At 47.0% G+C, this 7,839-nt stretch overlaps 1 long non-coding RNA gene across 1 annotated transcript; it reads right to left on the bottom strand.

The window, feature by feature from the left end:
* Window positions 1–5,369: 5,369 nt before the first annotated feature.
* On the bottom strand, window positions 5,370–7,839 carry LOC138982899 (uncharacterized). The gene is made up of 2 exons (XR_011460999.1): window positions 6,092–7,839; window positions 5,370–5,811 (listed from the first exon to the last, which is right to left on the bottom strand). It is a non-coding gene; the product is annotated as an uncharacterized lncRNA (long non-coding RNA).

Raw genomic sequence — 7,839 nt, forward strand, 5'->3', positions numbered from 1 at the left:
TATTGAGCTCTCACCATGTCTTCCAAAACCCATAAAAGCGGATTGTTCGCCACAAAGAAATCAGACGACAATTCAGCGACGAAAGATGGCCCGATTGAGCAGAGAAGACCGCCAAATTGCATTGGGTCGTTTACAAGCAGGCCAAAGTCAAAGTGCAATCGCCAGGCACTTCCACGTGTCCCAGAGCACCATCAGTAGACTGTGGGTCAGGTTTCAAGCCACTGGCTCCGTTGCTGACTTGCCACGAGCGGGAAGACCAAGGGCGACAACTGCTGCTCACGACCGCTTCATACGGCTCCGCCACCTCCGGAATCGTTTCCTGTCGGCCTCATCTTCTGTCCAGGCTCTCCCCGGGCCACACCGATTATCGGACCAGACCGTGCGGAACCGCCTGCATGAAGCTGGTTTGAGAGCTCGCAGACCTCACAGAGGAGCTGTCCTCACCCGCCGCCATCGCCAGAACCGAGTGCAGTGGGGCAACCAGCACCTTCGCTGGACCGTCCGGAATCACTGGAGACACGTGTGGTTCAGCGACGAGTCCTACTTCCTGCTCCAGCGACATGATGGTCGGAGGAGGGTCTACCGGAGAGTAAACGAACGTTACGCGCCCAACTGTGTGGATGAGGCACCCGTTCATGGTGGTGGAGGCGTCATGGTGTGGGGGGCGATCAATACCGCTGGAAGGAGCACCCTGGTGCACGTCCAAGGGCGCATAACTGCCCAGCGATACGTGGAGGAAATTCTGCGCCCACACGCCCTTCCTCTTCTGGCTGACCAGGATGCCATATTCCAGCAGGACAACGCTCGCCCGCACACAGCACGACTCACCACCCAGTTCCTCCCCGACCACCATGTCCAGGTGCTTCCCTGGCCATCCATGTCGCCAGACATGAACCCGATAGAACACCTCTGGGATGAATTGGACAGACGTGTGCGCAGGCGAGAAGAAGCGCCGGCAAATCACCGCGATCTATTGCAGGCACTTCAGGAGGAGTGGGACACCATCCCACAGCAAGATATCCGGCATCTGATCCAGTCCATGCCCAGAAGGTGCCGGGCAGTTGTTGCTGCTCAAGGCAGTCACACCCCCTACTGACTTGACAGCCTCGGCACCCAATCGTATTGATTGACTGATTGATTTGAAGATGCAAATGAACTGTGTGTGCATTCAACTGTGTCCATACCAAATTTCAAACAAATAATCTAAATATTGGATTTTCTGTTAATTTTTTCGAAAAATAAAACAAATTTGGCAAGTAGCAACTATGCGTTTCTTTTTTTGAACAGTATATGTTGTAGTTAAATCTGTTCAGTGGAATGAATTCAATCCCTACGGTAGAAAAAATAATGGAAAAGCTCCCCTAGAATGGATTTTAGTGCAAATGTGTCGGTGTCTCGATAATACGTGAACACTGTGACCTTCTTTTTGACAACTTCTGAGCGTTAGATACCACGTTACGTGCATACTACACCCCTATCACTGCGGGTATTCCCACTGTCGATCGCTGTGCGTGCTTCTGATACGGGCGTGATCACGGATTTAAAACAGTTTTTATACGTGAAGGCAACGTATCTCATATTACTTTAAAATCTAAATATGAACCATTCAAATAAAGTATGAGACCTCCTCTTACAGCATTTTCCTATATCCTGGCGCATAAACCACATTTTTTAGTTGTGTGGTTGCTTGACTAAAATTAAATAAATCGGGTGACCCGTTCCAACGGCTCTGCGATATCACAGCAAACCATGAAGCACGCAAGGACGACCCAAGCTAAATTTAGAAATGTCATCTCGACCAAAATACTCCCAGGAAGCGTATGTTCAAAAAGACTGAAAATTCAGCATAACAGTAACCTTTTCCCAGGAACAGATCAAGTCTGCTTGGTAACCCAATGCACACGTGTATCCTGTGTGTGTGGTGGTGGTGGGGGGGGGGTGTGTTTAGTTTTGGTTAGTAAAACTGGCCTAGCAAGAATGTTTTGTTTCATAAAGACTTTGTAAACGACCATAAAGTAATGTTCCGTCCAATTCATTTGAATTGAAGGCTAGGTTCACGGTACACACATAAAGGCATGCGCGTACGCACGCGCACACCCACAAACACACAGACAGACACACACACACACACACACACACACACACACACATGGCGTCGCCCATTTACACAGACAGACAAGCAGACAGACATACAAACACACACGCATATACACACATTCGCACATGCACATGACAGTCAGAAACACAACGACGCCCACTTACACACTAACACACACCCTTATAAGCGGGGGGTGAAAGCGTGGTGGCCAGTGACCCAGAACACAAACCAACGCTCGAAGTTCGATTGCCCTACTTTTATTTTCTGTTTTCTTTAAAAAAAATGAAAATCATTGACTTTACCTGCTGGTTAACACTCGGTATGATCTGGGTCAGTGGAACATAACTTCCACGTGCAGCACACAGCGACACCGACACAATGACAGCAGCAGTTTCAACACTGGGTATTGTTGCAGACTTTAGCAATGTGTGCGTGACTGACGTCATCGGCAAATAACACTTGTGAAAAAGATCACAATAGGATATCGAAGTCTCTGACATGCATCGCTTCTGAGCTCATGATTTCGAAAAACTGTAGTTTTTTCTTCCCCGAAAAGAGCGTTCCGCGCACCAACTTGACACGGCTTATGCATTCTGAGTGACGTATGCTGGTTGGGTTAAGTTAATAATGCGTTGATATGATTGATTCTCTGCGTGTGCCGCAGCGTTTGCGTCACCCGTAGGTCCAAAGGTCTTTTCGTAGGCCCGTCAAGTTTGAGGGTCCCAAAGGGGGGGTATCATCACGATCACGGGAAGGGAAATTTTCGCTTTCACGATCACAGTTACCTTGATTTTTGTTTTCACGATCACGAACACCAGTGGCAAATCACGGTCACGGTAAAAGTTGCATGGACAGAAAGCACGTGTCAAAGTAAACACAACCACACAGTAATTCGCTCCTCTGGATCTATTGTTTATTCAACACAAAGTGACAACTGTTGCACTTTTTTATAATTATTTTTTGAATTCTCTTTCATACACACATAGAAATACATATCATGATTTGTAATCAGTAACAAGAATGTTGTTTTCATTGGGTTTTTTTCTCTCTCTCTCTCTCTCTCTCTCTCTCGTTCTCTCTCTCTCTCTCTCTCTCTCTCTCTACACTCATACACATTCAACCCCCACACCCTCACTCACACACATGAATATATATACTGTTCAAAAAAAGAAACGCATAGTTGCCACTTGCCAAATTTGTTTTATTTTTCGAAAAAATTAACAGAAAATCCAATATTTAGATTATTTGTTTGAAATTTGGTATGGACACAGTTGAATGCACACACAGTTCATTTGCATCTTCAAATCAATCAGTCAATCAATACGATTGGGTGCCGAGGCTGTCAAGTCAGTAGGGGGTGTGACTGCCTTGAGCAGCAACAACTGCCCGGCACCTTCTGGGCATGGACTGGATCAGATGCCGGATATCTTGCTGTGGGATGGTGTCCCACTCCTCCTGAAGTGCCTGCAATAGATCGCGGTGATTTGCCGGCGCTTCTTCTCGCCTGCGCACACGTCTGTCCAATTCATCCCAGAGGTGTTCTATCGGGTTCATGTCTGGCGACATGGATGGCCAGGGAAGCACCTGGACATGGTGGTCGGTGAGGAACTGGGTGGTGAGTCGTGCTGTGTGCGGGCGAGCGTTGTCCTGCTGGAATATGGCATCCTGGTCAGCCAGAAGAGGAAGGGCGTGTGGGCGCAGAATTTCCTCCACGTATCGCTGGGCAGTTATGCGCCCTTGGACGTGCACCAGGGTGCTCCTTCCAGCGGTATTGATCGCCCCCCACACCATGACGCCTCCACCACCATGAACGGGTGCCTCATCCACACAGTTGGGCGCGTAACGTTCGTTTACTCTCCGGTAGACCCTCCTCCGACCATCATGTCGCTGGAGCAGGAAGTAGGACTCGTCGCTGAACCACACGTGTCTCCAGTGATTCCGGACGGTCCAGCGAAGGTGCTGGTTGCCCCACTGCACTCGGTTCTGGCGATGGCGGCGGGTGAGGACAGCTCCTCTGTGAGGTCTGCGAGCTCTCAAACCAGCTTCATGCAGGCGGTTCCGCACGGTCTGGTCCGATAATCGGTGTGGCCCGGGGAGAGCCTGGACAGAAGATGAGGCCGACAGGAAACGATTCCGGAGGTGGCGGAGCCGTATGAAGCGGTCGTGAGCAGCAGTTGTCGCCCTTGGTCTTCCCGCTCGTGGCAAGTCAGCAACGGAGCCAGTGGCTTGAAACCTGACCCACAGTCTACTGATGGTGCTCTGGGACACGTGGAAGTGCCTGGCGATTGCACTTTGACTTTGGCCTGCTTGTAAACGACCCAATGCAATTTGGCGGTCTTCTCTGCTCAATCGGGCCATCTTTCGTCGCTGAATTGTCGTCTGATTTCTTTGTGGCGAACAATCCGCTTTTATGGGTTTTGGAAGACATGGTGAGAGCTCAATATTCCCCGAGTTTCACGAGATTACACTGAAGCATGACGAGTGGTCATGCCAAATGAGCAATTTTGACATTGTAGCCACTGATAACGCATGCGTCACGTGCAGAGCTCACTTGTGGCAATGGACGAAAGGTCGACGACCAGATAAACATTTTCTGCAGTTTGGTGGATATCCTTGTAGCCATATAACTAAATTAACCAAATATTACAAGCTATGCGTTTCTTTTTTTGAACAGTATACTTGCACAATTTCACATTTCCAGAGCTAAATCTTGTAAACCCATTTTCTCAAAAACTATTGGGTGGATTGAAATTAAAGTACATGTATGTGTGATGGGTTTTTTATTTTCAACTTTGCCGTACAATTTGAGGTACACCATCGCCTGGTTCCATGGCCTTGAATAAAAAAACAGGAATGCTACAGGCCAAAAACGGTTTTACCTGAAAGAAGCGCGCAGTACCAGTAGCGAAGCCACAAGCCTGAGCCTGCGAAGCAGGCGAGCCAACTAGGGGGGTCCGGGGGCATGCCCCCCCCGGAACTTTTTTCGAAAAACGGTTAAAATCTGTGCAATCTGGTGCATTCTGGGCATCATTTTAGGGTTTGTTATGGAGTGGTATAGCCCTTATTGCGCCAGATGTTATGGTCCCTTATTGGGCGCCATTTGTTATGGAGTTGGAATAGCCCGGTTTTTAGACAATCATATATGCCTCTACACCACTCTATAAGTTTAGTATTTGTTTACAGGCTTGAACGATGTAATCTGAATAGTTGTCCGCTACAGTAGCTTACAAGGCACAAGCGCACACGCACTCACACACGCAAAAACCTGGTGTTAAATGGATCTTGACACTGCCAAGACTAATTATTATTGTTTACAAAGCTTTTTACATCACAAAATCATTTCCGGGCTTCGACCAGTACCCTAGGCCGACAACACCGCAAGAAACTCTACAGTCCAAGACGCAGACACCTTTTGGCTCAAACAAAGCAGCTTAACAGGTAAGACGAATAGGTATTCTACTGTACGTTACCCTACTGCCATCTTTCGGCTTTCAAGATGTTGGTATGGCTGTAAGTCCTTCAGACGACTGACAAGGGTGCACCAGTCCTCACGACACCGCAACCATTGCTTGACGTAGTCCTTGATCCTTCCAGTTCGTCTCGGCGGCTAACTGTAGAACCCTGCCAGCTCTCCATGCCATGGTCATGTACACCAAGCCGCAGTTGACTGGTTCAGTTCAGCCTCCGGCGATGAAAACCCCCCAGTTGGAACACTGTAAAGTTTATAGTCCATTAATCAACTTGTCTTTAGTTTCTTTCACTCGCACAATAAAAATACTCACTCGTCCAACATATTAAGCTGCACGAGCCAATATAATTATTTACACGTTAATTCCTATTTTCTAAAGCCAAGAAAACGTTACGTAAAACCCTCACATGTTTAAGCAGTGTAGCACAATAGCTTAGGCCTACACAATAACGTTAAACACAGAACCAGTCACTCTTCTCACATACGACAACATGACATGAAAATATAACCGGTTTCAAACATACCTCAAAAGAGTGTAAAGCCAACATTTAGTACAGTCGCCGGCCTGGCATGAATATGAAAATGGAAGATATCATGTAAGCTGATAGGGAAAGTTCGTCAGTCTTCATCCTTCTTCAGTCAGATACCTAAAACAGGAGCCCGTCTGCTAACGTGTTACGAAAAACATGAGTCGAGCTTGGCTCCTTGACGGCGACTGATTTTACAAAGTCGTTCTTGCTATGACATTGCCAGTGAGCTGTCGCCTGCATTACTTGCACGTGAAAAACCTTGTCAGTTACACAAAGGTTCAACTGCGGTCAACGTGACGGTATGCAGCCTATAGCCCTTTCCAATGTCTGACCATCGCTATAGTCTATTCTATTTACAACAATACACATTACCAAAAATACGAGTAAACCGCTTCGTAACAGGGGGGTCCGGGGGCATGCCCCCCCGGAACTTTTTTCGAAAAACGGTTAAAATCTGTGCAATCTGGTGCATTCTGGGCATCATTTTAGGGGTTGTAATAGTGTTGTGATCTTGTTAAAAATCCCATTTTAGCCTCCCCCCACCACCATTCAACACACCTCCAAACTGGTGAAAACAACACTACTGTGCGCTGGCTTCATTGAGACCGGCGCCCGGTCGCGTTGCGCGATATTCACACGGATCGTTTTTGCGGAAATTTTTCAACTTCACCGGAAAAAATTTGACTTTACCGGATTTTGAAAACGGCTTTATCGGATTTCCGGCAATTACCGGAAAAGTAGCATGCCTGACAAAATCCCCAACGAACATGACTTTGATCGTCTTTGACATGAGGATCAAGTGACCCAAACTGGCGCGTCTCCCCGCCATTGTTTCTGAATTTAACCCATTGTTGATATTAAAGTTTACAGGCGCTAAAATAAATCCAAGCTTAATGCAAAGAAGCGACAATTAGAATCTATGCCAAGCGTGTCCACGTTGCTGGGATGAAAAACACATTTCTAGTTTCGGTTTTGGCTAAACGCAGACTCGATCTCGAGCCAGTCGAGGTCACACTGAGCGAGTGACAGCCGGACGTGGCAATGTCGACAATGTCAATGATCTCACTCAAACTCAAAGATCTTGAACAAATTTCAAGATCTTTGCCTACATTCAGAACAGTCATAGAGCAACATAGATCAACATACCTTGGTATTTCGTCTTCAGAAAGACCGACCCGTAGCCTGACCTTTCCACCAAGGAAGGCATTCTCGCCGCCTGCTTTGGTCTGGCTTGAATCCACAAAATATAACAGAAGTTCGATGACAGTACCGCTGCACGCCATTTTTGATCTTCGAATTCGAATTTCACTCAAAACTTTTGCACGAAGCCCTTCCATTGGATGAAGTTTGGTAGACTTTTGCAATTTGCCTTCTGATTGGATCTCTTTTTGTCAGTGTGTAATTGGTTCTTTTAAAGGGAAGCAATCGCTCTCAAAATCATATTTCTGAATGTGTTGTTGCTTCCCTTTCAATCGGGGTTGGCTCCTTACCGAATAGACTAGAGGATCATAGAGTGTAATACAGCTGTGAAAAAATGTACGTTGAAAATAAAATGCTTTGCAATAATGCCCATCACGATCACGAAAACAAATGACGATCACGATCACGAGACTTGATTTTTTTGTCATCACGGATCACGGGCAAAGTCCCATCACGATCACAGAAATGGAAATTTCGGCAATCACGGTCACAGAAAGGTCAAAAAACGCCAATCACGATCACGGTTTTAAACCCTTTGGGGC

Source organism: Littorina saxatilis, linkage group LG12 (genome assembly GCF_037325665.1).
Source record: "Littorina saxatilis isolate snail1 linkage group LG12, US_GU_Lsax_2.0, whole genome shotgun sequence".
In the NCBI taxonomy this organism is placed as follows: Eukaryota; Metazoa; Mollusca; class Gastropoda; order Littorinimorpha; family Littorinidae; genus Littorina; species Littorina saxatilis.